The sequence below is a fragment of the Hyperolius riggenbachi genome, chromosome 8 (genome assembly GCF_040937935.1).
Source record: "Hyperolius riggenbachi isolate aHypRig1 chromosome 8, aHypRig1.pri, whole genome shotgun sequence".
NCBI classification, from domain to species: Eukaryota; Metazoa; Chordata; class Amphibia; order Anura; family Hyperoliidae; genus Hyperolius; species Hyperolius riggenbachi.
Genome location: NC_090653.1, coordinates 179,323,015 through 179,349,308, shown reverse-complemented (window position 1 = coordinate 179,349,308; position 26,294 = coordinate 179,323,015). Strand labels below are relative to the sequence as shown.

The following is a 26,294-nucleotide window of genomic DNA, read 5'->3' as shown; positions in this document are numbered from 1 at the left end:
CCCAAGGTAAACTGCTGGTTTAGGGTTTATTTTTTAAGTATTTAAGCTTGCAGGTTAACTTTATGAAAAAACATGAGTAATCAGGCAAAACACATTTAAGGTTTAACGGAATTCAAATTAAATAATTTAAAGATTCTGAAGCCAATTTAAAAAAGGCTTTTTACCTTTTATTTATGTTGGGCATGTTTGCCCCTGTTGAAACGCCGCTATCCTGCGGCAGAATGAGGGTTTTTACTCCCCAAATCCCCTGGGGCACACTGCGGGTGGAGAGCTTCCGTGAGAGGCAGAGCTTTCGGCTGCAGCTTTGCCTCTACACTCGTCTATCACCGCGGATCGCCCCTTCTCCCCGCCCCTCTGGGGAGAGGCGGAGATACGTGCTGATTGATGTGCATGGAGGCAGAGCTGCAGCCGAAAGCTCTGCCTCCCTGGGCAACAAAATCCACGATCAAGAAAGTCATGGATTGTGCACAGGGGATTTGGGGGGGTATAAAAAATCCTCGTTCTGCCGCAGGATAGCGGCGTTTTAACAGGGGCAAAAATGCCTAACATAAATAGAAGGTAAAAAGCAATTTAAGTGGCTTCAGAGTCTCTTTAAGAAAACATAACTGAAAATACTGAGACAGGCCCTGTTCAAAAGTTTGAATACCCTTTATTGTTAGTACTGTGTAAACCTCGGACCAAATTCCCAATGCTGCTGTAGCTTACCACATCCTCCTTCGCTCAAAACATCAGTGATCCACCTTCATGCTTTACAGTAGGAATGCTGTACTTTTCATCATAAGTCTTATTCACTCCTCCAATCATGACAACTATGGTTCTTCAGTTTTGGTCTTATTACTCCAAATTACTTTTTTTTACACAAGTTTTGATGCTTGTCTATGTGCTGTTTTTCAGGCTATGTGTTTTATCTTGACACAGTAATGGTTTTCTTTGTGGCTCTTTCCTTGCATCCCAAGCAGTTCTGGTCGAAGTTTTTGTTAGCCTTCCTGGCTGTAGCTTGATGACAGGATTCCCCAATTTTCCACTTCTTGAGTTTAAACACTGTTGATACATCTGTTCAACTCATTGGATTATCTATCCATCTAGGTAAATGTGTGAGTGTGTGTATGTATATCTTTCTTGTTTTATGAAATCAAACAGTCTATGAGCTGCTCCACACTACTAGAGCTTTTTACACCATAATGATTTTAAAAGCTCTTGCTAATACAATGCTATGATGAATTTTTACAAAATCACATCGCTCCAGTGATAACACTCACATAGGATAACATTAGCAAGAGCTAATGGGCACTATTCATAATAAGCAGTTCGGTAAAAATTATTTTAGACAGTAAAATACCTCATGCTGTATTTTACTTTTTTTTTTTTTTTTTTTCCCAAATGCACAAAAGTTTTCCCCCATGAGGCAGAAGTTCAGTAATTTACCGAACAAACATGCCTCAATTCACTAAGCTCTGGTCGGTAAGCAGGGCGGCAGGCAGGGAGCGGTGTGTGTGTCACTCTGAGGTTTTCTGTCCTGTGCATACTGTCATCCCTTTAGATGTGCTACAGCCACCAGGGGGAGCTCTTCTGTGTGCTACAAACTGGGGTACCCAACCTTTTCTGGCCCGGGGACCACTTTCTGACCAAATTTTTCACCGGGGGGGGGTGCTGGGGTGCGGCATAGCTAGCATAGTAGTTGCCCCAGTATAGGGAGTTTAGTTGCCCAGTATATAGCTACTATAGTGCCCATTATAGAGCTAGTATAGTGCCCAGTATAGAGCTAGTATAGTGCCCAGTATATAGCTAGTATAGTGCCCAGTATAGAGCTAGTATAGTGCCCAGTATAGAGCTAGTATAGTGCCCAGTATAGAGCTAGTATAGTGCCCAGTATATAGCCAGTATAGTGCCCAGTATAGTGCCCAGTATGTAGCCAGTATAGTGCCCAGTATGTAGCCAGTATAGTGCCCAGTATAGTGCCCAGTATGTAGCCAGTATAGTGCCCAGTATGTAGCTAGTATAGTGCCCAGTATATAGCTAGTATAGTGCCCAGTATATAGCTAGTATAGTGGCCAGTATATAGCTAGTATAGTGCCCAGTATAGCGCCCAGTATATAGCTAGTATAGTGCCCCAGTATAGCTAGTATAGTGCCCCAGTATATAGCAAGTATAGTGCCCAGTAATACACCCTAGTATGGGTAGGTAGTGCCCACCCACCACCGGCGGCCACCGCTCGGTTACCTTATGGGCTGGCGGCCGCTTCTCCGTATCCGCTCTCCTCTTAACCACATCTCCTATTACAGCAGCGCGTCACACGTCTGCTGCAAGGAGGAAGGAAGCAGGGCAGCGGCTTCCTGTAGCGGCGATATGCATCGCCGTTACCATGGGAACCACTGCAGTTTCCTTCCTCCTTTCAGCAGCTGTGTGATGCAATGCTGTTGAAGCTGCTGCAAAAAGGAGAGCAGCTATGGGGAATATAAGGAAGCGGCCGCCCGCTCATAAGGTAACAGGAGCGGCGGGAGGGGGAGAGGGAGAAAGGCCAGATCCGCCGCGGCCCCCCAGAAAACTGGCCACGGACCACCAGGGGGCCGCTGGCTACAATACAAATATGCACATCTAAAGGGATGCCTGCAGAATTGTCAGCTTCTTCTGCTTTGATACACTGAAAGACCCACCAGCATCCCTGTCTCATCCAATCACAGTGAGAAGCAGGCTGTGTGGCTTTCCCTATTGGCTGCCTGGCCCTCCCCAAAGGCTTTCTGTCAAATCTACTGCACAGAGACCGCATGGGGAGAGCCAGTTATTGGCTGCTGTGAGCTGGAGAAGAAAAACGGAACACTTTTGGCAAATGACATGCAGAAATCTTTGTGAATCGACATTTCCGGATGTAATTACCGCACAAGTCGGTAATTTACCTCACTAGTCGGGAACTCTGATTTTCTGTGCGGTGATGGGTTTAGTGAATTGTAACTTGGGAAGGTGATCAGTAAAATCTGCTGTTTTCAGCAATTCCGAATGCGGTAATGGTTTGTGAATAGAGCCCAATGTGCCTGGGCTCTGTACTGTGGTCACAGCTGTTAAGCAAATTACAGCTCCCTCAGCCTTGCAGAGGCACGCTGTGAGCAGGAGGCTGTCTGTGACTAATATACACTGCAGAGTGTAGCGAGCCTTGCACAGTACTAGAGGGGGCGTGCACAGGTCAGAACTCATCTCCATTATAGCAGAGGAAGACCTTTGCTCAACTTACTCGACAAAGCTTGACAAGGAAAGAAAAGTGGCTAAAGTACAGAGGCGGGTGGGGGGAACAAAAAGACACTGCAATAAGCCAGATCAGAACAGGTATTGGAACAAGTAGAATAGGAGAAATAAGGGTGTAAAATTTGTTAGTCTCTTTAACCTCTTGCTGACTGCTCTACGCCAATTGGCGTGAGCAGTGTGGCATCTCCACGTCGATTGGTGTGAATGACTTCCTACGGGGTTTGCAGGCAATCGCGCGCACATCTCTGCTCTGATGATGGAGCTCCGCTCCGACTTCAGTCTCCCAGCGGCACGGAGACTGTTTCGCCGTCTTAACATTGTACAGTGCTGCGATCTGAGGCAGCGATGTACTGGGGACAGCCGTGAGACACTGTTGTCCCCCTGAGGGACACAGGAGCGATCTGCTGTTATAGGCTGACTGGTGGGGGATGGGAATACAAAAAAGGAAATTAAATAAAAAAAATATAAATATTTATTAAAAATAAATATACATTCCTAGGGGCGATATGACCCCCACCAACAGAAAGCTGTATTGGTGGGAGAAAAGAGGGGGGAAGGGAATCACTTATGTGCTGAGTTGTACGGCCCTGCACCGAGGCCTTAAAGCTGCAGTGGCCCAATTTGTGGGGAAAGGTCACTAGGGGGGTTTAACACCGCTGTCCTTAACCAGCCTGGCGTTCAATTATTTGCGTCCGCGAGTGTTTTTTTTTATTTTTTTTAAATGTGTCTAAGTTGGTGTAGCTAGCACTAGGCTAGCTAAACTTTCCCCCCAAGTCCCCCGGCACTGTCCCCCTCCCTCCGCTCGCCGCCGACGATATTTACCTGGCCGCAATCCCGCGATGGCCAAGACCTCCGCCATAGCTTCAGGCGTTGCTATGGCGACAATCGGGCATGACGTCATCGACCTCATGCGCAGTTCCGATCGCTGCTATAGCTACCCCTGGAGGCTATGGAGAGGCTGCACGGGCTCGGGGGAGGGGGGGTGTTATGTATAAGACAGCATGATCGGGGGGATCAGAGCGGGCCGACGGCGATCGGAGGGGTGATGTAGGTAGCAAAGTGCTAGCTACACCCCCTCCGAAAATTTGGAGGAAAAAGACCCTCCAGGGGCTGAGCAATCCACTGCGACGGTAATGGACGAGCTGAGCTCGTCCTTACCGCCAAGGTGGTTAACATCGCAACGTACTCAGAAAAGCTCTCGTAGTGTGCACCAGCCATATCCCAGGTTCTTTGACAATATTTTCCTCTCCCCATGGCTGACCTGTACAGATGGATGCCTGAATCTCTTTTTTTTTTTTTTTTTTTTTTTTTTTTTTTTTTTATGGACTGCTATAACTACAAGCACATGGGACAGGTGTGGACAAGTTGCCCGTAATATCCAATTAACCTGTGTCAATTTGCATATCAGCAGGTTAAAGCTTCAAGCTTATGTAAACCTTTGAGCAAGGCTGTTTGGGTGCTTTGACTCATCAATATGATGTAAAGGAAAAAAAAATGCACGAAACTTGCTTTGTCCAACCACTAACTATGAATGAAAGAGAACATTTTTGGCACAGTCATAGCTTCAGTAATGATTTTATATAAAGGAAACCCATATGGAGGCTGCCATATGTATTTCTTTTTAAGCAACACCAGTTGCCTGGCTGTCCTGCTTATCTTCTGCCTCTAATACTTTTAGCCATAGCCCCTGAACAAGCATTGCTTGTTTCTGGTGTGATTCAGACACTACTGCAGCCAAATAGACCAGCAGAGCTGCCAGGTAACCGGCATTGTTTAAAAGGAAACAAATATGGCAGCCTCCATATCCCTCTCTTTTCGGGTTCACTTTAAACAATGCACAAGAACTAGCTGTCCTTCTGACCCTCTACCGCTAATAACACTTTATGCCATAGACCCCGAAGAAGCATACATATCAGATGTCTATGACAAATCTGACAAGATTAGCTGCATGCCTGTTTTAATGCCTAGTACACACCATACAGTTTTCTGCCAAGGGGCCCATACACTGGTCGATTTCAGCGATCGATCAATTCTATAGAATCGGATCGATTGGCTGATTTGAAAGAATCAATTTCTGATCAGTCGATCTATGTGTGATCGAATTCGATCAATTTGATCTATCTGACAGGATGGAAAATATAGGTCGATCTGCTGCTGGCAGCAGATCGATGGCCCATAGAGTTCCATTGGGTCTAATGCTGGGCATACACTGCTCGATTTTGCCACTCGATTCCGCAGCAGATTCTCTTATCTTCTGCTCGTTATTCTTATCTTTTTGAATTGTTTTTAAAGCGGAATCAAGCGGCAAAACCATCGGGCCAGAGATCGAACATGTCGGAAATGATTTGTCGAGCCATCTAAATGGCTCAAAATAGATATTCCCAGCATAATGTTGCAATAATGCTTTCAGATAGATCGATTTTCAACAGATTTCAGAATTAAATCCATTAGAAATCTGTTCCTAGTGTGTGTCACACATCAGATTCCTGTAGAATTCGACTTAACTGGCATCTGACAGAAATATCTCTGATGGTCGAATCTGCTGTAAATCTATAAGTGTATGGCCACCTTCATCATTATCTCTAGTGCATTGTCTTCTGGTTATCTCCTGCTGAGTAGAATAATGCCTAATTGCTAGGCAGATAGATGGTTAGATAGATAATTTCCAACATGTTGGAAATGATCTATCTGGCAGGTAAATCTAACAGTATACTAGGTACACCATACAAATTTTCTGTGTGTGATTTAGAGAATACTGACTAGAAAGATCAGCAGGACTGGCTACTGGTATTTTTTGAAAGGAAAAAAATGTCTTCCTCCATAGTTCTCACTTCTCAGGTTCCTTTTAAGTTGGATAGGTTATTAGCCTTCACCATGCGATCTTATTGGTGAGACTGCACTTTAATGCTTCTAGGTACACTAATTTATGTCGGGGTTCCTTCCCTTGGCTTTTGATATTTTACCTCCTCCGCAGGACAGCAGTGCTTGTTTTTGGTGAACCCTGGGTTACCCCAGTACTTTTGGCGTTACTGCGTTTTTTGTTCCACCACCCGAGGAGGCCTCTGATGGGAGACCAGCAACTCCACACAGCCTTCACTTTGCTTAAGCCATCATGTTTGGAGTTACTGTAAGGTCTTGATGGCTACCATAGCAGCTCGGATTCCACAAAGTCCTCAACAGACTGCATGCAACAATTAAACCCATCCGCTCCTGCATCGATCACGTCAGCCTGTAAAATTCGTTGCTCACTTGTCCCACCGACGCCGTTCGGTCCTCCCTAAACAGTCCAGAGGCCAGCAGGAGCATGGGGTTCTCCATAGGCTGCAGCAGGCCAATTCTCACAAGCAACAGGGAGAATGTTTTAGTCCAACATGAACCAATGAGAATTCTCCCTGTTGCTGAGGAATCCCATTGGTCTTTTGGTGAGCCACTGGGTTGTTAATAATGGACCGATGGGCGACGGGGAACGTGAGTATTTACAGCGTTGATCGAAACGGGCAACTCTGTGGCAACGAGCCTAGTGAGAATGGACAGTGTCCGGGCTTTTATTGGACACCTTTTTCCGTTCATTCCGGGAAAATGTGCCAAGTTGGGACTCTACATTCTGAGATATCCTTTTAGTGTGGAAGATCAGAAGTTTTGGGGTCCATTGCCCAAATTAGAACCAGCCCTCTCTAAGGTTTCCAGGAAGTCTGATCTCCAGTTTGAGGACTTCAGTAATCTTAACCTCCTTGCCAGTCTAATTCCCGCCGACAAGGAGGCAGCGCAGAACTTTTTTTTAATTTTATTTTTTTTCAAATCATGTAGCGAGCCCAGGGCTTGCTACATGATAGCCGCTGAGCGGCGGCATTCCCCCCACCCACTCCGATCGCCTCCAGCGATCAGAGTAAGCAGGAAATCCCGTTCAAAACGTATTTTCCTGCAGGGCTTCCCCGGTCGCCATGTCGACGGGTCGGGACATCACAGGGAATCCTGATCCGCCCCTCAGCGCTGCCTGACACTGATTGGCCAGGCTGCGCAGGGGTCGCGGGGGGGGGGGGCGGCGCGGCGAATCGGCGGGTAGTGGCGGCGATCGAATGTTACAAGCAGCTAGCAAAGTGCTAGCTGCATGTAACAAAAAAAATATGCAAGTCGGCCCAGCGGGGCCTGAGAAATCCTCCTACGGGGGTCCCGCTGTGCCCCACCGAACGTCGGCGATGTTAATATTTACTTTCCCGGCTCCAGCGCAGTAGCGGCACTGCGCTCCGAAGTAGGCGGAAATACCCGATCTCAGTCGGGTCCGTTCTACTGCGCAGGTGCAAGTCTCCGGCGCCTGCACGGTAGAACGGACCCGACTGAGACTGAGTGTTTCCGTCTACTTTGGAGCCAAAAAAGCGCCCCCGCTGGAGCCTGGAAAGGTAAATATTGAACAGGCTGGCGGATTTGTCGGGCCGACTTTGAAGGGCTGCAGGGAGACCCCCGTGGGACAGAGGAGGACGGGGGGAAGCCTCGATAGGATCCGGAGGCTTCCACCCTCCCGAGGTGAGTACCCCCCAGGGAAAGTTTTCCTAGTTAGTGTCTCTTTAAGACTTGGTAATTTTCTTCCTTGCATTTCAAGCCTGCAGTAGCTTCTACAGCATTCGCCAGGTCTTTATAACTTTGGCTGACAGATGTCCAATCCCAGATTTTCAGGGATCCCTAGAGAAGAGATTTTAAAATTATTTCCAAAACTCTTTCATGCATCGGAGTCAGTTTATCGGCAAGAACAGTATTGGTTAATTCAGCTACGATGGGCATATGGGTGAAGACCTGATAGGGGGATACGTCCTCGAACCGGGACGGAGCTGCGGCGAACTGCTGCGGGGAGAGCTGCGGCGAGGGAGGTGCTGGGAACTTGGGGCTGGAGGAAGCCCCCGGTAAGTAGCACTTATTTTCTTTAACACTGCCTGATGACTCCTTTAACTGAAACTCGAACGTTCTTCTGATCACAAATAGTGTTCCAGCAAAAAGAAAGTTATTCAAGTGACCCTTTCGTGAGTCAGGAAAGCTAGAACAGAAGGGCGATCAGAAAAGAAAGTGGAGAACCAAGTCCAGCTTCCAGCTTCCCCCTGCAAATAAAACTAAACAATGACGCCAGGATTCCGGTGGGAGGAAGTGTGTCTCACTTTTATGAAACATGGCAAGTGGCCTTTCAGAACAGTTGGCTGTTAAAAATTCACAGAACTTCCTACCTCTGTCTCAGTCCACCCCCTCTCTACTCTCCAGTGTTTTTTGTAAAAAAAAAAAAAAAAAAAAAAAAGCCTCAGGTTCATAATCTAAAAAGACTAAACAGATCAATCAAGTACAGAAAATTCCACATGAACCACATCCAGAGTGTCCTCAGCCTTCTGGTAAAAGACTTTTACCTAACCTCATTGGATCTCAAGGATGCATACTTACATCTGCCAATCCACCTCGACTCCCAGCTATACCTGAGGTTTGCAGTCCATCTTCAGTGGGAGGTAAGAAACTACCAGTTTAATGCTCTCCCTTTTGGCCTGTCTTCTGCTTTGTGGCTATTTACCACAGTCATGGCGGAGGTCTTGGCTGTGTTTAGATTGAAATCTATCCAGGTTTTGACATATCTGGATGATCTTATCTGGGGCCCTTCATTTAATTCGGTGCAATACCAGGTGGAGGGTTTTCTTGAGTTCCTGCAATTTTTAGGGTGGTTGCTTTAATTGGTATAAATCCTCCCTTTACCTTCATCAGTCTATGAAGTTTTTAGGTTTTCAGTTATGCACGGTGAATAAAACTCTTTTCATTCCAGATAGGAAAAACGGAAAATTGTTACTTGCCTATCGGTAATTTTCCTTTCCCGATGCTTGTATGTCGTCACACCTGGGTAGATGCCCCACCCACCTCTACCCCATAGGATCATGTTATAAATGCTTGCTGTCGGTCCCGCCCCCCCCCCCCCCCCAGTCTATGTAGCCTCGAGCACTGAAGCCCACAGAAGGGAGGGTCGTGTGACGACATACAAGCATCGGGAAAGGAAAATTACCGATAGGTAAGTAACAATTTTTCGTTTTCCCAATGTCGTCACACCTGGGACTTAACTAGGAACAAAGAAGGGAGGGAGACCAGTTGCTGTGCCAACAAATCAAAAAGTTTACTTAAACTTCAGTATGTGATAACAAAACAATTTTACCAAATAAAGCAGTAGAATGTGCAGTCATATCAACCCTATAATGTCTCATAAAGGTATGAATGGTTGACCAATTTGCCGCTTGGCAGATCTTGTCAGCTGGTACTTCATTAAATGTGGCCCATGACGTGGATATTCTCCTAGTCGAATGTGCCACAATCTGTTCAGGCGGAACTAAATTTATAGTTCTGTAAGCCAGTTGTATCGCCTTTACTAGCCATGAGGCTATAGTTCTTATAGATGCGGGCTCGCCTTTCCTGTAACCGTTAGGGATTACCCACAGTCTCTCAGTCTTTCTGAACTCTGACGTGGCCTGTAAGTAAGTTTTGATTGCATGAACAACGTCCAATGGATGAGGTTGTTGGGAATCGTCTATATTGAAGGCAGGTAGAGTCCAGTCCTGATTGAGATGGAACGTTGTCGAAACCTTCGGAATGAACTGCTGAAGAGGTCTAAGAAGAATACGGTCTGAGAATATAGTCAAGTAGGGTTCTTTGCAAGCAAGTGCTTGTAGCTCTGACACCCGCCTAGCTGACGCTATCGCCACCAGGAAGACAGTCTTAAGCGTTAAATTCCAAAGATTACACTCTTCAGTGGGATAAAAAGGCGGGGCAGCATACACATCAAGAACCAGTGGTAAATCCCACTTGGGAAGGACTGTTTTTTTCAGAGGTTTTACCCTCAAGACTGCCTTCATAAACTGTTTGACCAGCGGGTTAGTTGCCCATGCTGTGCCCGTAAGTGATGAGAGAGCTGAGGTATGGACCTTCAAGGTGTGGTAACCTAGACCTAAGTCTAATCCACTCTGGAGAAACTCCAGAACTTGAAACGGTTCTGGCTTTGTTGGGTCAAAACTTCTCTCTTGAGCATGCTTAATTCCATATTTTTCTATATGTACTGTTGGTAGTAGGCTTTCTGGACTTCAGCATGGTTTGTATGACCGCCTCTTTCCCTTAACCTTTGCCCTTCAAGTTCCATGCCATCAGACTGAGGCTCTCCGGGTGTTGATGGTATACCGCCCCCTGATATAATAACCTGGGGCTGGAGGGCAGAGGAAGAGGTGGAAGAAGTCTAATTTCTGTCAAAAGTGGAAACCATGGCCGATTTGGCCAGTGCGGTATGATGGCTATTACCGTAATGTTCTCTGTTAGCAGCCTCAGTAGGAATTGAAGAATTAGTGGTGTCGGTGGGTATGCGTAAGCTAATCTTGCATTCCATGGTGCTGTTATGGCATCCACTGTTACTGCCGTGCTGCACTTGTATCTGGTTATGAACCTGTCGCATTTTACATTCTGAGGGGTCGCCAACAGATCCAAATCCGGTTGTCCCCATTGTTTGCATACCCACTGAAAGACCTCCTGGGAGAGGCACCATTTGTTGTTGGACACTGTGTGTCTGCTCAGGTAATCCGCTGTTATGTCGTCCTGTCCAGGAATATATATTGCTCTCAGATTCCAGATGTTCTTTTCTGCGAATTGGAATATTTTTGCAGACTCCTGTAGTAGCTGTAAGCTTCGGGTTCCCCCCTGCCTTCTGACATAGGCTACTGCCGTCGAATTGTCCATCCTCAACAGGACTGTCTTGCCCATAATTAAACCCTGAAATGCCAGTAGAGCATGGTGAGCTGCTCTTAACTCCAGTATGTTTGCCGGTGTGTGACTGAGATATGCCTGCCACCGTCCTTGAGCGGTCTCCTGTCCGCAGTGGGCTCCCCAGCCCCTGGCGCAGGCGTCTTTGGTAATTGTGGTCATTGATGTAACCTGGATTAGGTGATTCCTGGTAAGATTCTCCACAGACGTCCACCAGGCTAGGCTGTTTCTCATTAGAGGTGTCAAAAGTATAACCTGATTGAGATCTATCTTGTTCCATTGGGACAGAAAACCCCACTGGAAAGGTCTTATATGCCAGTGGGCCCATCGGACCATCGGGATAGTAGAGGTTAGAGTCCATATATAACTCATACATTGTCTCGCTGGTAGGTTCCTCAATGACCGAATCCGCTGAGTCCTTGATATTACTGAACGTATCTTGTCCACTGGTAACGATAGGGAATTGTTTTGTGTGTTGATCAGGGTTCCCAGGTATATCATTTCCTGTGTTGGTTCCAACGAGCTCTTCTGTAGGTTGATTTTCCACCCGAATTTGGTTAATGTATCTAAGAGAATTTCCCTTTGTAGCGTTAATGTGTTCATATCCTGAGACAATAGAAGCAGATCGTCTAGGTAGTGAAACAGACGAAGGCCCTGTAGCCGGAGGAGAGCCACCACAGAAAGGAGGATCTTCGAGAACGTTCTGGGAGCTGTACATATCCCGAATGGGAGACAAGTAAATTGGTAATGGTTTACCATGATCACGAATCTGAGATACTTTTGGAATGTCGTTGCAATTGGAATGTGGAGATAGGCGTCTTCGAGGTCGGCCGAGAGCATCCAATCCAACTGCCTTATACAACGAACTATTGACTGAAGTGTCTCCATCTTGTATCTCTTCAAAAGGATGTGCCGGTTTAGAAATCTTAAATCTAAGATCGGACGACAATCTCCGGTCTTTTTCAGTACAAAGAACAGAGGAGAGTAAAGACCCTTTTTCCTTTCCCCTACCGGTACTGGTATTATTGCCTTCTTTTCTAACAATTAGCTGATATAATTTGTTAGAACTGTTAATTTGTCTTGCGCTGTGGGAACTCTTGTAGGGACGAATTTGGATAGTGGGGGTCCCGACTTGAACTTCCAGCGATGACCCTGCTGTATAGTTCTTAATACCCAAGGGTTGGATATACTTTCCTCCCAGATCTGTCCAAATTGTTTCAGTCTTCCTCCAACCGGGCAGAACTGGGTCTGCTGATTGTCAAAAGGACTTTTGCTGTGGCCCAGGCGGGATGGTAGTATTTTTCTGTCTAGTCAAACGTTGTAGAGTCCCCTGAGAGCTCTGCCAGTTTCTTTTCCCGGGTTTGTACGATCTAGCAGCTTTGAGTCTTTGCTGCTGGTATCTTCCCGACTGCTGGGCTAGAGGACGTTTTGCTTTCCTGTCCTGTGGTATTAGGCCGGACTTACCGCCTGTTACACTCTTTATCGCTGTGTCCATCTCATCACTGAAGAGGTGTTCTCCGTCGTAAGCTATCTTACACCAATCCTGGCGAGATGATGGGTCCGCGGTCCAAGCCTTTAGCCATAGAGATCTCTTGGCCACTACTGACGAGTACATAGTTCTTGCTGAACATCTTACCACGTCCACCGCTGCTTCACCTATATAGTCCACAGACAGCTTGAGATCTTCTAGCCCTGAGATTATCGCCTCCTTGTCGGCGTCTGCCTTAATCGCCTCCTCTATATTAAGGGTCCAGACTTCTAAAGCACGTGAGACCACAGTTAAAGCTATAGCGGGTCTGGCCGCTCCCCCTGCGGTGGTGTAAAATCTTTTTAGCTCTGAATCAATCCTTCTATCCATTACGTCGCTGAAGGTGACAGCATCATCCCGAGGCAACGTTGTGGGTCTTGCTAGCCTCATCACTGAGGCGTCCACCGAAGGAGGGTTGTCCAGCTGCTTAGCGTCACGATCATGCATTGGGTATAACTTCCCTAGCCTATTGTGTAGTGGTGGTCTCTTCTCCACCTTTCTCCACTCCTCCCTGATTATATCGCTAATTTCTTCCATTAGCGGAAAAGGCGTAATCTTTTTCTTTAGATGAGCAAAATATTGCTTATGTGACTTAGGCTTTTCGATTTCGTCTGGCTCATCTTCCCACTCTATAGCCTGTCTTATGGCACACACGAAAGGCTCCACGAGTGCAAAATCAAAATCTATGTCCTCCTGATCCGGATCCTCCTTATCAGGTGGTTGTTGTTGATCCGCTGAGATAGAAGGTAATGCAGGCATGGTGGCGATGAACTGTTTCATCGAATCCTCAACAGCCTGCTTTATTAGAGTAGAAACATCAACAGGTGTAGGTTCCTGTTCCCTTGACATTTCTTTAACCCTCCTGGCGGTTTGCAAAAAAATCGCCAGGGGGCAGCAAATCTTTTTTTTTAAATTTTTTTTTTTTTTTTTCATGTAGCGAGACAAAGTCTCGCTACATGATAGCCGCTGCTCAGCGGCATCCCCCCAGCCCCTCCGATCGCCGCCGGCGATCGGAGATCCGGAGATCCCGTTCAAAGAACGGGATCTCCTGGAGGGCTTCCCCCGTCGCCATGGCGACGGGCGGGATGACGTCACCGACGTCATCGACGTCGTGACGTCAGAGGGGACTCCGATCTGCCCCATAGCGCTGCCTGGCACTGATTGGCCAGGCAGCGCACGGGGTCTGGGGGGGGGGCGGCCGCGGCGAGAGGAATTGCGGCGGATCGGCGGGTAGCGGCGGCGATCGGGCACTGCACGCAGCTAGCAAAGTGCTAGCTGCGTGCAGCAAAAAAAAAATTATGCAAATCGGCCCAGCGGGGCCTGAGCGGTGCCTTCCGGCGGCATAGCCCGAACTCAGTTCCGGCTTACCGCCAGGAAGGTTAAAACATGCTCTGCATACAGTCTTTCCGGGCATGGCGGTCCTACCACAAGCCCAGCAATTCTTCGTATAACGCTGAGATGATCCTGATCTTCTTCTTGATCTTGATCTATGCTTTCTTCTAGATCTAGTTCTGCTTCTGTGTCTTCTATAGTATGGGGAAGGGCTTCGCCTCCTGGAGCGATAATGGGATGGACTTCTTCTCCTGGAACGAGATCTGGATCTTGAAGATCTTAGTCTGTTTCCTTGCGCTGTGAGAAACACAGACAGAATCCGATTAGTATGCACTCTCATGGGGGAACAAATAAGGGCTAAACCTACCTTAAACCACCCCTACCTGTCAGCCCTTTGCTGGTCTGTTTTTGGCGCTCTGGGGTTGGAAGAAGCAGTAGAAGCCACTGCAGAAAGAAATGAAAGAGACAAGCTATAGGCAAAATAAGGAGAAAAAAACTGCCAATAAAATATATATATATATATATATATATATATATATATATATATATGTATATATATATATATATATATATATTTATGTGTGTATTTATATACACTTCCTGTCAGAGAGGAAGGAGAGAGAGAAAAAAAATGTGCATATAAATTTCCGGGTCTCCTACCGTTCTCCTCCAGATCTCCAATCTCCTCCGCACTGCTCTCCCCGCCGGTGTCCATGGCCGCTCAGCGTCCTGCCGCAGGCTTAGACCGTGAGGGAGCGCTCATCGTCTCCTGCCTGTTCCGGAAGCAGGAAGAGAAGTGAAAAACAACCCTTGGGCGCAGCAATCCTTGTTTAAAGCATTAAAGCAATGAGACAGTGTAATTTATACCTATATAAGCATAGCAGCACTATCAGTCCCTGAAAATACCAGCAGAAAAACAGGGATCCCCATGGAGCTAATTTATAGCTATCGGGGCATCACTAGGAGAGGCACTAGTGGGAAACTAAGGTAGGAGTAGCAACAGAGAGGGAAAAAAAAAAGGAAAAAACTCCAAACTCTTAGGTCCCTGGGGTTAAGTGATCGAGGACGAAAAAAAGACGGGGGGGGGGGGGGGGGCGGGACCGACAGCAAGCATTTATAACATGGTCCTATGGGGTAGAGGTGGGTGGGGCATCTACCCAGGTGTGACGACATTAAGCATTGGGCAACCGCAGCGTTAAAGAGAATCTGTACTCTAATATTCTTACAATAAAAAGCATACCATTCTATTCCTTATTTTCTCCTGTGCCCCTCTGTGCTGTTTCTGCCACTCCCTGCTGCAATCCTGGCTTGTAATGAACAGTTTTAGGCAGTGTTTACAAACAAACGACATGGCTTCTAACCAGAGTATCATAGGCTGAGAACAGCTATCTGGTGTGACTCGTGCAGAGCTTGGAGGGGGTGTGTAAAGCTTCTGCCAATGACAAGCAGTGCTGCACATTCCACACATTCCAGCCTCAGCCCGACAGACACGACAGAGAAAAGGAGATAAGATTTATTACAGAGACAGTACAAGTAGGAAAGGCTGCAGTAAGACCGACCATATTAGAACAGGCATAAGAACTTATAGAACAGAAGAAATAAGGCACAAAATTTTGTTAGTCTCTTTAATAAAATCTGTTCTTTCTTTCAGAAATCAAAAAGCATAACGTTAAGACCCTGCTAGGAATATTAACCTCTTCCTTTCCAGCAGTCCACTGGGCTCCGTTCCATTCAAGATACCTTCAAACGTGGCTTCTACACAGATGGGACAGGCATCAAGATATTAATTCCGATCTCTAGATTGGTGCTTAAAACCAGATCATCTTGCATCAGGCCACCTGTGGGAATATCCTTCACCATTACAGCCAATGCCAGCTCTTTGGGTTGGGGAGCACATCTGGATATGCTCTCAGCTCAGGGACATTGATAATCTTATCCTCATTTGACTTGACCAAACAGCAGGGAATTGCAGGCTGTATGGGAGGCTCTTCAATTCTTTGCAACTCAAATTCTACATTACAACGTTCTGATACGTACAAACAGTGCAGTGGTGGCCTACCTAAATTGCCAAGGAAGAAGTCGGCAGCTGTGGTCACAAACTGCAAAGATTCTAAATTGTTCAGAAAGGAATCTCTGTTCACTGCAAGCTATAGATCTCAAGGGATCGCTGAATCAACTGGCCGATTATCTGAGCAGATCACATATTAATCAAGACGAATGATCTCTGAACAAAGAGGTCTTTCAGGAGATCATATCTCTACGGGATCCTCCTAAGATGGACCTATTTGCCTACAAAAGCAAAGAAACAGTGCAGATTTCTTTTAGAATTTGTATCCGCTGTAACAAAGCAATGTTTTTGTTTGACGGTTATTATCCTGTTTTAACTTTTAGAGCAGAGAGGACATTGAGTTCAAGTCTACTTTCCCCGTCGCCATGGCGACGGGGCGGGATGACGTCATGGACGTCGGGGCATCAGAGGGAATCCCGATCCACCCCTCAGCGCTGCCTGGCACTGATTGGCCAGGCTGCACAGAAGTCTGGGGTGGGAGGCGGCACGGCGGGTAGCTGTGGCGATCGCGTACCACACGCAGCTAGTAAAGTGCTAGCTGCGTGTAGGAAAAAAAATTTATGAAAATCGGCCCAGGAGGGCCAGAGCAATCCTCCTGCGCGAGTTACCCCGAGCTCAGCTCGGGATAACCGGCAAGGAGGTTAAAGAGACTCAAAAACATCTTTTTATTTAACAAATGTGTTTAATATGTTTGCCCTAACTAATCCGCCGCATTCCCGCCGCTCTAATCTGTCTAAATCCCCCCAAAATCCCCGGGGGCAATCCGGGAAGCGCTTCCGTGAGAGGCAGAGCTATGAGCTGCAGCTCTGCCTCTCAGCGCGTCTGTCAGCCCGGATCGCCGCCTCTCCCCGCCCCTCTGTCTTCCTTCACCGAGAGGGGCGGGGGAGAGGCGGAGATCCGCCGCTGATAGGCGGCGCATGGAGGCAGAGCTGCGGCTCATAGCACTGCCGCCTAGAGCAGCAAGATCCACGACCAAGAAAGTCACGAATTTTGCAGGGGAGAGGGAGGGTGAGTTAAAGGCAGGGCCGGCCCGCCCATGAGGCGGGGTGAGGCGGGTTCCTCAGGCGGCAAGAAGTGGAGGGGTGGCACCAGATGAAGTGGCTGTGACTGAGCGGGGGGGAGCCAGAGCCGCGGTGAGGGCAGCCCGACCTCTCCCTGGCCGCCCTCCATGCTCCCCCCTCGGACTTTAGGCAGCAGAGTTAGCGCGCAGGGAAGCGCTGCTGTACACAGCCTGTTACTCACCTCCCTGGATCCGATCGCCGCTCCCGCCCTGCTGGTCTCCTCTCTGCAATGTAGCCGCTGATACATTACACACGCTGCTTCCTGTTTACACAGGAAGCAGCCGCGTGTGTATCAGCCGGCTAGGCAGAGAGGAGACCAGCAGGGTGGGAGCGGCGATCGGATCCAGGGAGGTGAGTAACAGGCTGTGTACAGCAGCGCTTCCCTGCGCGCTAACTCTGCTGCCTAAAGTCCGAGGGGGGAGCATGGAGGGCGGCCCGGGGAGAGGGAGGGAGAGGTCGGGCTGCCCTCCCCGCGGCTCCGGCTCCCCCCTCCGCCATTATGAGGGGGCACCTACCTGGGCAAGCTACCTATCTATCCTATACTGGGGGGCACCTACCTAATCTAACCTGTTTTGGGGGCAGCTACCTATCTATCCTATACTGGGGGGCACCTACCTAATCTAACCTGTTTTGGGGGCAGCTACCTATCTATCCTATACTGGGGGGCACCTACCTAATCTAACCTGTTTTGGGGGCAGCTACCTATCTATCCTATACTGGGGGGCACCTACCTAATCTAACCTATACTGGGGGCCAGCTACCTATCTATCCTATACTGGGGGGCAGCTACCTATCTAACCTATACTGGGGGGCAGCTACCTATCTATCCTATACTGGGGGGCACCTACCTAATCTAACCTGTACTAGGGGCAGCTACCTATCTATCCTATACTGGGGGGCACCTACCTAATCTAACCTATACTGGGGGCCAGCTACCTATCTATCCTATACTGGGGGACATCTACCTATCTAACCTGTACTGGGGGGCAGCTACCTATCTAACCTATACTGGGGGGCAGCTACCTAACTAACCTATACTGGGGGCAGCTACCTATCTATCCTATACTGGGGGGCACCTACCTAATCTAACCTATACTGGGGGCAGCTACCTGTCTATCCTATACTGGGGGGCACCTACCTAATCTAACCTGTACTGGGGGCAGCTACCTATCTATCCTATACTGGGGGGCACCTACCTAATCTAACCTGTACTGGGGGACAGCTACCTATCTAACCTATACTGGGGGGCAGCTACCTATCTAACCTATGCTGGGGGGCAGCTACCTGTCTAACCTATGCTGGGGGCAGCTACCTATCTAATCTATACTGGGGGCACCTACCTAATCTAACCTATACTGGGGCAGCTACCTATCTATCCTATACTGGGGGGCACCTACCTAATCTAACCTGTACTGGGGGGCAGCTACCTATCTAACCTATACTGGGGGGCAGCTACCTATCTAACCTATACTGGGGGCAGCTACCTATCTATCCTATACTGGGGGGCACCTACCTAATCTAACCTGTACTGGGGGCAGCTACCTATCTATCCTATACTGGGGGGCACCTACCTAATCTAACCTATACTGGGGGGCAGCTACCTATCTAACCTATACTGGGGGGCAGCTACCTATCTAACCTATACTGGGGGCAGCTACCTATCTATCCTATACTGGGGGGCACCTACCTAATCTAACCTGTACTGGGGGCAGCTACCTATCTATCCTATACTGGGGGGCACCTACCTAATCTAACCTGTACTGGGGGGCAGCTACCTATCTAACCTATACTGGGGGGCAGCTACCTATCTAACCTATGCTGGGGGGCAGCTACCTGTCTAACCTATGCTGGGGGCAGCTACCTATCTAATCTATACTGGGGGCACCTACCTAATCTAACCTGTACTGGGGGCACCTACCTAATCTAACCTATACTGAAGGGCAGCGACCTAATCTAACCTATACTGGGGGGAAGCTACCTATCTAACCTATGCTGGGGGCAACTATACTGGCTACCTATATAGGAGGCACCTACCTAGCTAACCTGTACTGGGGGCACCTACTTATCTAACTTATACCGGGGGGGGGCGCCTTTACGATCTTTGCCTCAGGCAGCAGAAAGTCCAGGACCGGCCCTGGTTAAAGGAATACTTAAAGAGGAACTGTAACGCCAAAACGGCCCCTGGGGGGTACTCACCTCGGGTGGGGGAAGCCTCAGGATCCTAATGAGGCTTCCCACGCCGTCCTGCGTCCCTCGGGGGTCTCGCTGTAGCCCTCCGTGCAGTCCGGGCAGCGGTGACGTCATTATTTACCTTCCTGGCTCCTGCGCAGGCGCTCTGATGCCTCTCGGCGCCGAAGTAGGCGGAAATACCCGATCGCCGTCGGGTCTGCTCTACTGCGCAGGCGCAAGTTTCCGGCGCCTGCGCAGTAGAGCGGACCCGACGGAGATCGGGTATTTCCGTCTATTTCCGTGCCGAAAGTCGCCACAGCGCCCCCGCTGGAGCCAGCAAAGGTAAATATTGAACTGACAGTCGGCACAGTCGCCGGCTGTTCGGAGGGCTGCGGCGAGACCCCCGTGGGACAGAGGACGGCGTGGGAAGCCTCATTAGGATCCGGAGGCTTCCCCCACCCGAGGTGAGTACCCCCCAGGGGAGGTTTTTGTTGTTACAGAGTCTCTTTAAGGCAAAAAAAAAAAATGACATTTACTCACCTGGGGCATCCCTCAGCCCCCCGAAGCTGGATGGTGCCCTCGCAGCCCCGCTCCGATCGTCCTGTCCCCGCCGGCGGCTACTTCCGGTTCGGCAACAGCCGCCGACAGGCTGGGAACGCGGCTGATTTTCCGCGTTCCCAGCCGCTGCTATCACCCTCTATGCTGCTATAGCGTCTATATAGTGTTTGCCCTAACTAAACCCAGCCGCTGCTATCACCCTCTATGCTGCTATAGCATCTATATAGACGCTATAGCAGCATAGAGGGTGATAGCAGCGGCTGGGAACGCGGAAAATCAGCCGCGTTCCCAGCCTGTCGGCGGCTGTCGCCGAACCGGAAGTAGCCGCCGGCGGGGACAGGACGATCGGAGCGGGGCTGCGAGGGCACCATCCAGCTTCGGGGGGCTGAGGGATGCCCCAGGTGAGTAAATGTCATTTTTTTTTTTTTGCCTTAAGTATTCCTTTAAGGGCGATTAAGATAGATTAGAGCGGCGGGAATGCGGCGGTTTAGTTAGGGCAAACATATTAAACTCATTTGTTAAATAAAAAGATGTTTTTTTTGAGACTTCAGTCTCTTTAAGTGGTATGGTGAAGAATAAGAAACCTCCAGCGTCGGATCGGTGCCCTCCAGCCCTGACCGGTCACTCGTTTATTTCCAGGCCATTAGCTAGGGTGTAGAGGCCTCCAATATGGCGGAGTCCGCGGCCCCAGTAATGTAGTCGTCCTCCACTTTTCGATCCGGTCTGTTTGCCCTGTGTAACCTGGAGGACATCTGGAGATATTTGTGCAGCCTGCCAACTAACCAAGACCTGGATGAACAGACTGAGAGGATTGTGTCGTCCACTAGGTCAGAAATTGCTGCAATCCACATGGATATTACAGGTTTGTGTGACTACAGTGGAGTCTGACTTTGCGGGTGCAGGTGGCTGATCTTTGTGAGGCGGGGAAGCGGCATCTGTTCGCCAACTACACGCTACGCACACAGATGGAGGATTTACAAAATCAGGGCTACCTAATATCGGGGTCTGTGGTGTCCCTGAGGCGGTAAAGGCAGCGGAGATTCTTCCCACTCTCCGTACTCCCTTTAATGGCATCCTCAACCATCCAGCCGACCAGAAATTGAAGATTGACCGCGCGCATAGAGCCCTGTGACCTGTGCCAGGAGATCAAGAGCCGCCGCGTAACATAATTTGCCGCTTTAACAACTTCAGGGGCAAGGAGGAAATTATGGCAGCTGCACGGAGAAAAGACAGCCTAGAGTGGCCTGGTTCTGTGGTATTCCTATTTCAAGATTTGCCTCCCTCCACTCTGGCCCAGCGCCAGGCTCTGAGCTCCCTTTTACAATCTTTGCAGCAGGCAGGGGGCTACTTACCGGTGGTGGTTGCCGTTTTTTAGCTTGTGATGAGGAAAGGATACCAATCCGCTGTCCTCCGCTCCCAGCATTGTTCCAGAGCGAGCTCCCAGCATTGTTCGTCTCTGTCCTTGCCTCCAGTGGACCTTCCTGACAAAAAAAAAATGTTTTTGCCTCCACACGCGACAGTGTAGGCATCTTATGCTGGGGATACACTGTACGTTTCTTTACTGTGTATCGACCAGCTGATCCGGCCAGCTGATGATCAGCTGGCCCGATCAAGCCGCTCGACTCCTGCCCGCTCGATCCCGGCGGGGACGATCGGAAATCGATCTGGGCGCACGGACGAGCGGGGACGCGGCTGGGGTCGATCCGGCGGCTAATCAGCTGCCGGATCGACCCATGTATTCCCACCATTAGACTCCCTTACAAAGGCAGCCATCTCATTTAGTTTGGATGCTGCGGACAGGGAGCCGAAAGGTTATATATACTAGAATAGTATTCTATTTATTTTTTTTCGAAAATATTATTTTTGTTTTTTATAGTTCAAAATTACGACAAACAATTACAACATTAACTAAACAGTTTGTGGCTATTCTCGGTGCACAAGTAGTATAAATAACATATTATTGGCAAATATGTGTAGTCATATATCATATAGCTTAGGCTGATACTATTGTAGGATTATATACCATGTCTCCCACCCCCTTTACCCAAAGATGTATGAGCTTCTTGGTGCTGTATTACAACAATAAAATACAGACTAGTTTTCTAGTTGCAATTTATAGAAAGAGATCCAAACCGACCATACTTTTTCCAACATTTACGCTTTTTCGATACACGTTTTAGGAGTACTAATTCTTTATGCACGTATGATATCCAATCCCTTTTCCGTGGGGGTTTAGGCAGCTTCCATTTGAAAATAATCATTTTTCGGGCATATGAGATTAGTGTTCTATAAGCAAGCATCTTGTGTTGAGAGGGCGTCATCTGTCAGATTTCCCAGCAACAAGGGTTCTGGGGCACAACCTATGGAGATGCCTAATATGCATTGTAATTCAGTATGTATCTGAGTCCAGTATCCCTGGATGTGCTGGCACCGCCATACTACGTGGAAAAAGTTTTTTGTAAATGCAGAGGACAGAGGTAGCTTCTATGTAAGAGTTTAAGCAACACTAGTCGGTCTCTCGCTGAAACATTAGTGCACATGAAATACCCCTTGATTTTGTTCCAGGAATCTGGTGCAAGGTCGGTTATATCTTCTTTCCATTTGAGAAATAGTTTATCTAGAAGCTGCTGACCATTGAAGGGGAAGGTTTTGTATAACACTGAAATTACATGTTCCAGTTCTTGCTTAGCAATTTCCCCCTCAGTGATGTGAGACTGGACAAGCAGAGATTTATCTCTAGAGACAAATTACGCCACAAACGCGTGTATCTGAAATACATGTAATTAGGCAGCTGAAATTTGTGTTTAAATGCAGTATACGGTTTAAGTACACTGTCAGTTACAATATCGGTAAGTTTATCTATTCCATATCTTGCCCATATCTTAGGGTCTGGTAACGTTAGAAATTCAGGTAGGGATGGGTTCTGCCAAAGAGGTGTGTAAGGGGAGATTTTGCCCGGTTGGTTACATACCTTGTTTACTTTTTCCCACACTTGCACAGTAGCCAACATATTGGGAGTGGCTCGCGGAATTTGCCTACTGCCTCTGAAAGGGCGGCTAGTAAGTGCTAAATAAGAGCCCATGATTATAGCTTCTAATGCTGTGGCTGGGGTTTGTGAGGATTGCTGAAACCACCATCGAGCAGTGACCAGTGTAGAGGCCCAGTAGTACCTTTCAAAGTCGGGCAGACCAATCCCTCCTTGACCTTGATCTAGTTGCAGGGCTGAGAGTGCTATTCGAGGGTTTTTGGGGAACCATAGTAGTGATGTTATTATTTTATGTATTTCCCTGAAATAGCTCGTTTTGATCACAGCCGGGCTGTTTATGAAGGCGTACAGAAATTTAGGCAGCATGTTCATTTTTATTGCGTTAACACGTCCCACCAATGTCAGAGGCAGTGTCCGCCACGTCCTACATTTTTGTTTTAGTTTGTCGAGGACAGGGTCTAGGTTTAATTTAACATAATCTGCCATATTTCTGGTTATTTTAATTCCCAGATATGTAAACTGTGTAACCCACTGGAGAGGCTTAGGGCTTAGTGACTTGGGTGTTTGTCCGTCCAATGGCTAGATCACAGGTTTGTCCCAATTTACTTTGAACCCAGAGAATTTGCCATATTCATTAATTGTATTGAGTGCTGCAATTAGTGATGGACCAGAGTCTGCAAAATATAAAAGGTCATCTGCATACAATAATTGTTCCTCCCTTTTCCCAAAAATAAGACCTTTGATCAGAATCCGTATATTTTATTTCGCCAAGCACGACTGGGCCGTGCCCGGAATTGGGTTTGGCAAGTACAGGGCAAGTGTGAAAAAGGACAGGAGATACAATACAACATGCAAGTATCAACAATATAGAGATACAGTTTCAGCAATTGGTCACATTTGAACACCTTTACATAGCAATATGCTTCCTTGCGGTCAGGTTTAGAGTTCTAAGAGTTCAGGTAGTTTACGGCTGAGGGGAAGAAACTGTTCCTGTGCCTTGTGGTCCTGGTGTTGATGGATTGGAATCTCCGGCCTAAAGGGAGTCTACTGAAGAAGAGGAAGCCTGGGTGGGACGGATCATTAGCCATTTTTTTAGTTCTGGAGTGCAGTCTTCAGTTGAAGATTTGATCTAGGGAGGGGAGTGGTTTCCCGATGATTCTCTCCACTGATCTGATGACCCTCTGCAGTTTGTGTCTGTCGCTGGCGGAGGAGCCAGCATACCAGACCAGGATGGAGGACAGATTCAATTGTGGCTGTGTAGAAGCTCGTCCGAAGCTTGTGGGCCATACCGAACTTCTTCAGTTAGGCCTAGTGCACACCGGAGCGTTTCCGCTGCGGTTTGCGATCTGCTTGCGGGTGCGGATCCGCTAGGGTAATGTATTTCAATGGGCTGGTGCACACCAGAGCGGGAGGCGTTTTGCAGAAACGCATACTCCCGGGCTGCTGCAGATTTTGGATTGCGGATGCGTTTCTGCCTTAATGTTAAGTATAGGAAAAACGCAAACCGCTCTGAAAAACGGCACTTCAGAGCGGTTTGCCAGGCGTTTTTTGTTACAGTAGCTGTTCAGTAACAGCTTTACTGTAACAATACATGAAATCTACTATACCAAAACCGCTACACAAAACCGCAAAACGCTAGCTAAAACGCTGCAGAAAAATAAGAAAAAGCGTTTCAAAATCTGCTAGCATTTTGCGGATCTGCTAGCGGTTTTTGGTGTGCACTAGGCCAAAGCGTAGGAAAAATAGCCTCTGGTGGGCTTTTTTCTGGGTGAAGGCCCTTAGAGATTGTCGTGCCGAGGAGGCGTGCACAGGGAACATTTTCAACTACCGTGCCATCAATGCTGATCGGGGGTTGCGTGGTAGCATGTTTCCTAAAGTCTACAATCATCTCAACCGTTTTTGCAGTGTTCAGGACCAGGCCGTTCTCCTTACACCAGTGGCAAATTCTGTCAACCTGGTGGCGATATTCCTGCTCGTCATTCCCAGAGATGAGGCCAACAATGGTGGTATCATCGGCGAACTTGATGACTTTGACAGAGTTCGCAGTGGATCTGCAATTGTTAGTGAATAGGAATGATGACAGTACACAACCTTGAGGAGCCCCTGTGTTGGTGGTCATTGGTTTAGAGATGATAGAGCCCAGCTTGACGACCTGGGATCTGTCGCTTAGGAAGTCGGTGATCCAGAGGCAAAGGGTAGGGTGGACCCCGAGGGCAGCAAGATTCTCTTGAAGTATTTGGGGGCTGATGGTGTTAAACTCCGAGCTGAAGTCAAGTAGAAGGATCCTGGCGTATGTCAGGTCTATCCAGGTGTTCATTTACGAGCTCCAGGCAGATGTTTATGGTGTCGTCAGTAGACCTGTTTGCTCTATACGCAAACTGGAACGGGTCCAGCAGGGTCTCGGTAGACAGCTTGGGGAGAGGCAAAACCAAGCTTTCATGATGACTGATGTGAGAGCCACCGGCCTGAAATTGTTGAGGTCTGAGACACCATGTTTTTTGGAGACAGGAAGGATGATTGTGGACCTCTTGAAGCAAGTAGGGACCCTTCCTTCCTTCCTGGATGGATTTGGTAAAGATGGATGAGAGAATAGGAGCAAGGTGCTGCGCGCAAGTTTTCAGACAGGCTGGTGAAACTCCGTCCGGGCCTGAGGCCTTCCTTGCATTTAACTTTGACAAGTGTTTCCTGACATCGTCCTGGTTCACCGCTAGAGGGGGTGGGCTTGGGTGCGGGGCAGATAAGTCCGAGGAGAGGACAGGAGGCTCAGGGGACCTTACTGGGACTGGCAAGGTCTCAAATCTGCAATAGAACTCACTGAGGTTTTCGGTGAGCTCGGTGCTGGGAGTTGCATGCTGGGGTGGAGGCTTCTAGTTCGTGGCAGCCTTAAAGGGGAACTGAAGTAAGAGGTATACGGAGGCTGCCATATTTATTTCCTTTTAATTAGTACCAGTTGCCTGGCAGCCCTGCTAGTCTATTTCTCTGCAGTAGTATCTGAATAACACCAGAAACAAGCATGCAGCTAGTCTTGTCAGATCTGACTTTAAAGTCTGAAACACCTGATCTGCTGCATGCTTGTTCAGGGGCTATGGCTAATAGTATTAGAGGCAGAGAATCAGCAGGGCTGCCAGGCAACTGGTATTGCTTAAAAGGAAATAAACATGGCAGCCTCCATATACCTCTCTCTCTTCAGTTCCCCTTTAAGCCCCTTCCAGACAGTCCTTGTGTCCCTTGAGGAGAGGTTATGTTCCAGTTTTACCGCGTAGTTATTTTTGGCAGCCCTCAGTTCCCTGTTTTGGGTGTTTTTTGCCCTCCTATACTCGGTTGCCAGACTTGAACGCCAGTTCCTTGCTTCTGCGCAGTTGCCGAAGTTTATTGGAGAACCATGGTTTGACGTTGGGGTAGTGTTTGCGGATTTTTGTTGGTACACCCTGGTCTTCACAGAAGCTGATGTACGACGATACAATGTCTGCCCACTCATCTAGGTTCGGTGATCTTATCATTGGAACGGAGTTTGCATTGGCAGTAGAACCCCTGGCCCTCAAACAGGGTAAGCGATAGTGGGCAGCCTTGTCTTGTTCCACGGAATAGGGAAAAAGGGGC

The 26,294-nt window shown here is 48.2% G+C and overlaps 1 protein-coding gene across 2 annotated transcripts in view; it reads left to right on the top strand.

Moving 5' to 3' along the window:
- The window catches only part of CCNB3 (cyclin B3), a 267,192-nt gene that overhangs the window by 194,048 nt on the left and 46,850 nt on the right, over window positions 1-26,294 (top strand). The gene's annotated exons all lie outside the window — the stretch shown is intronic.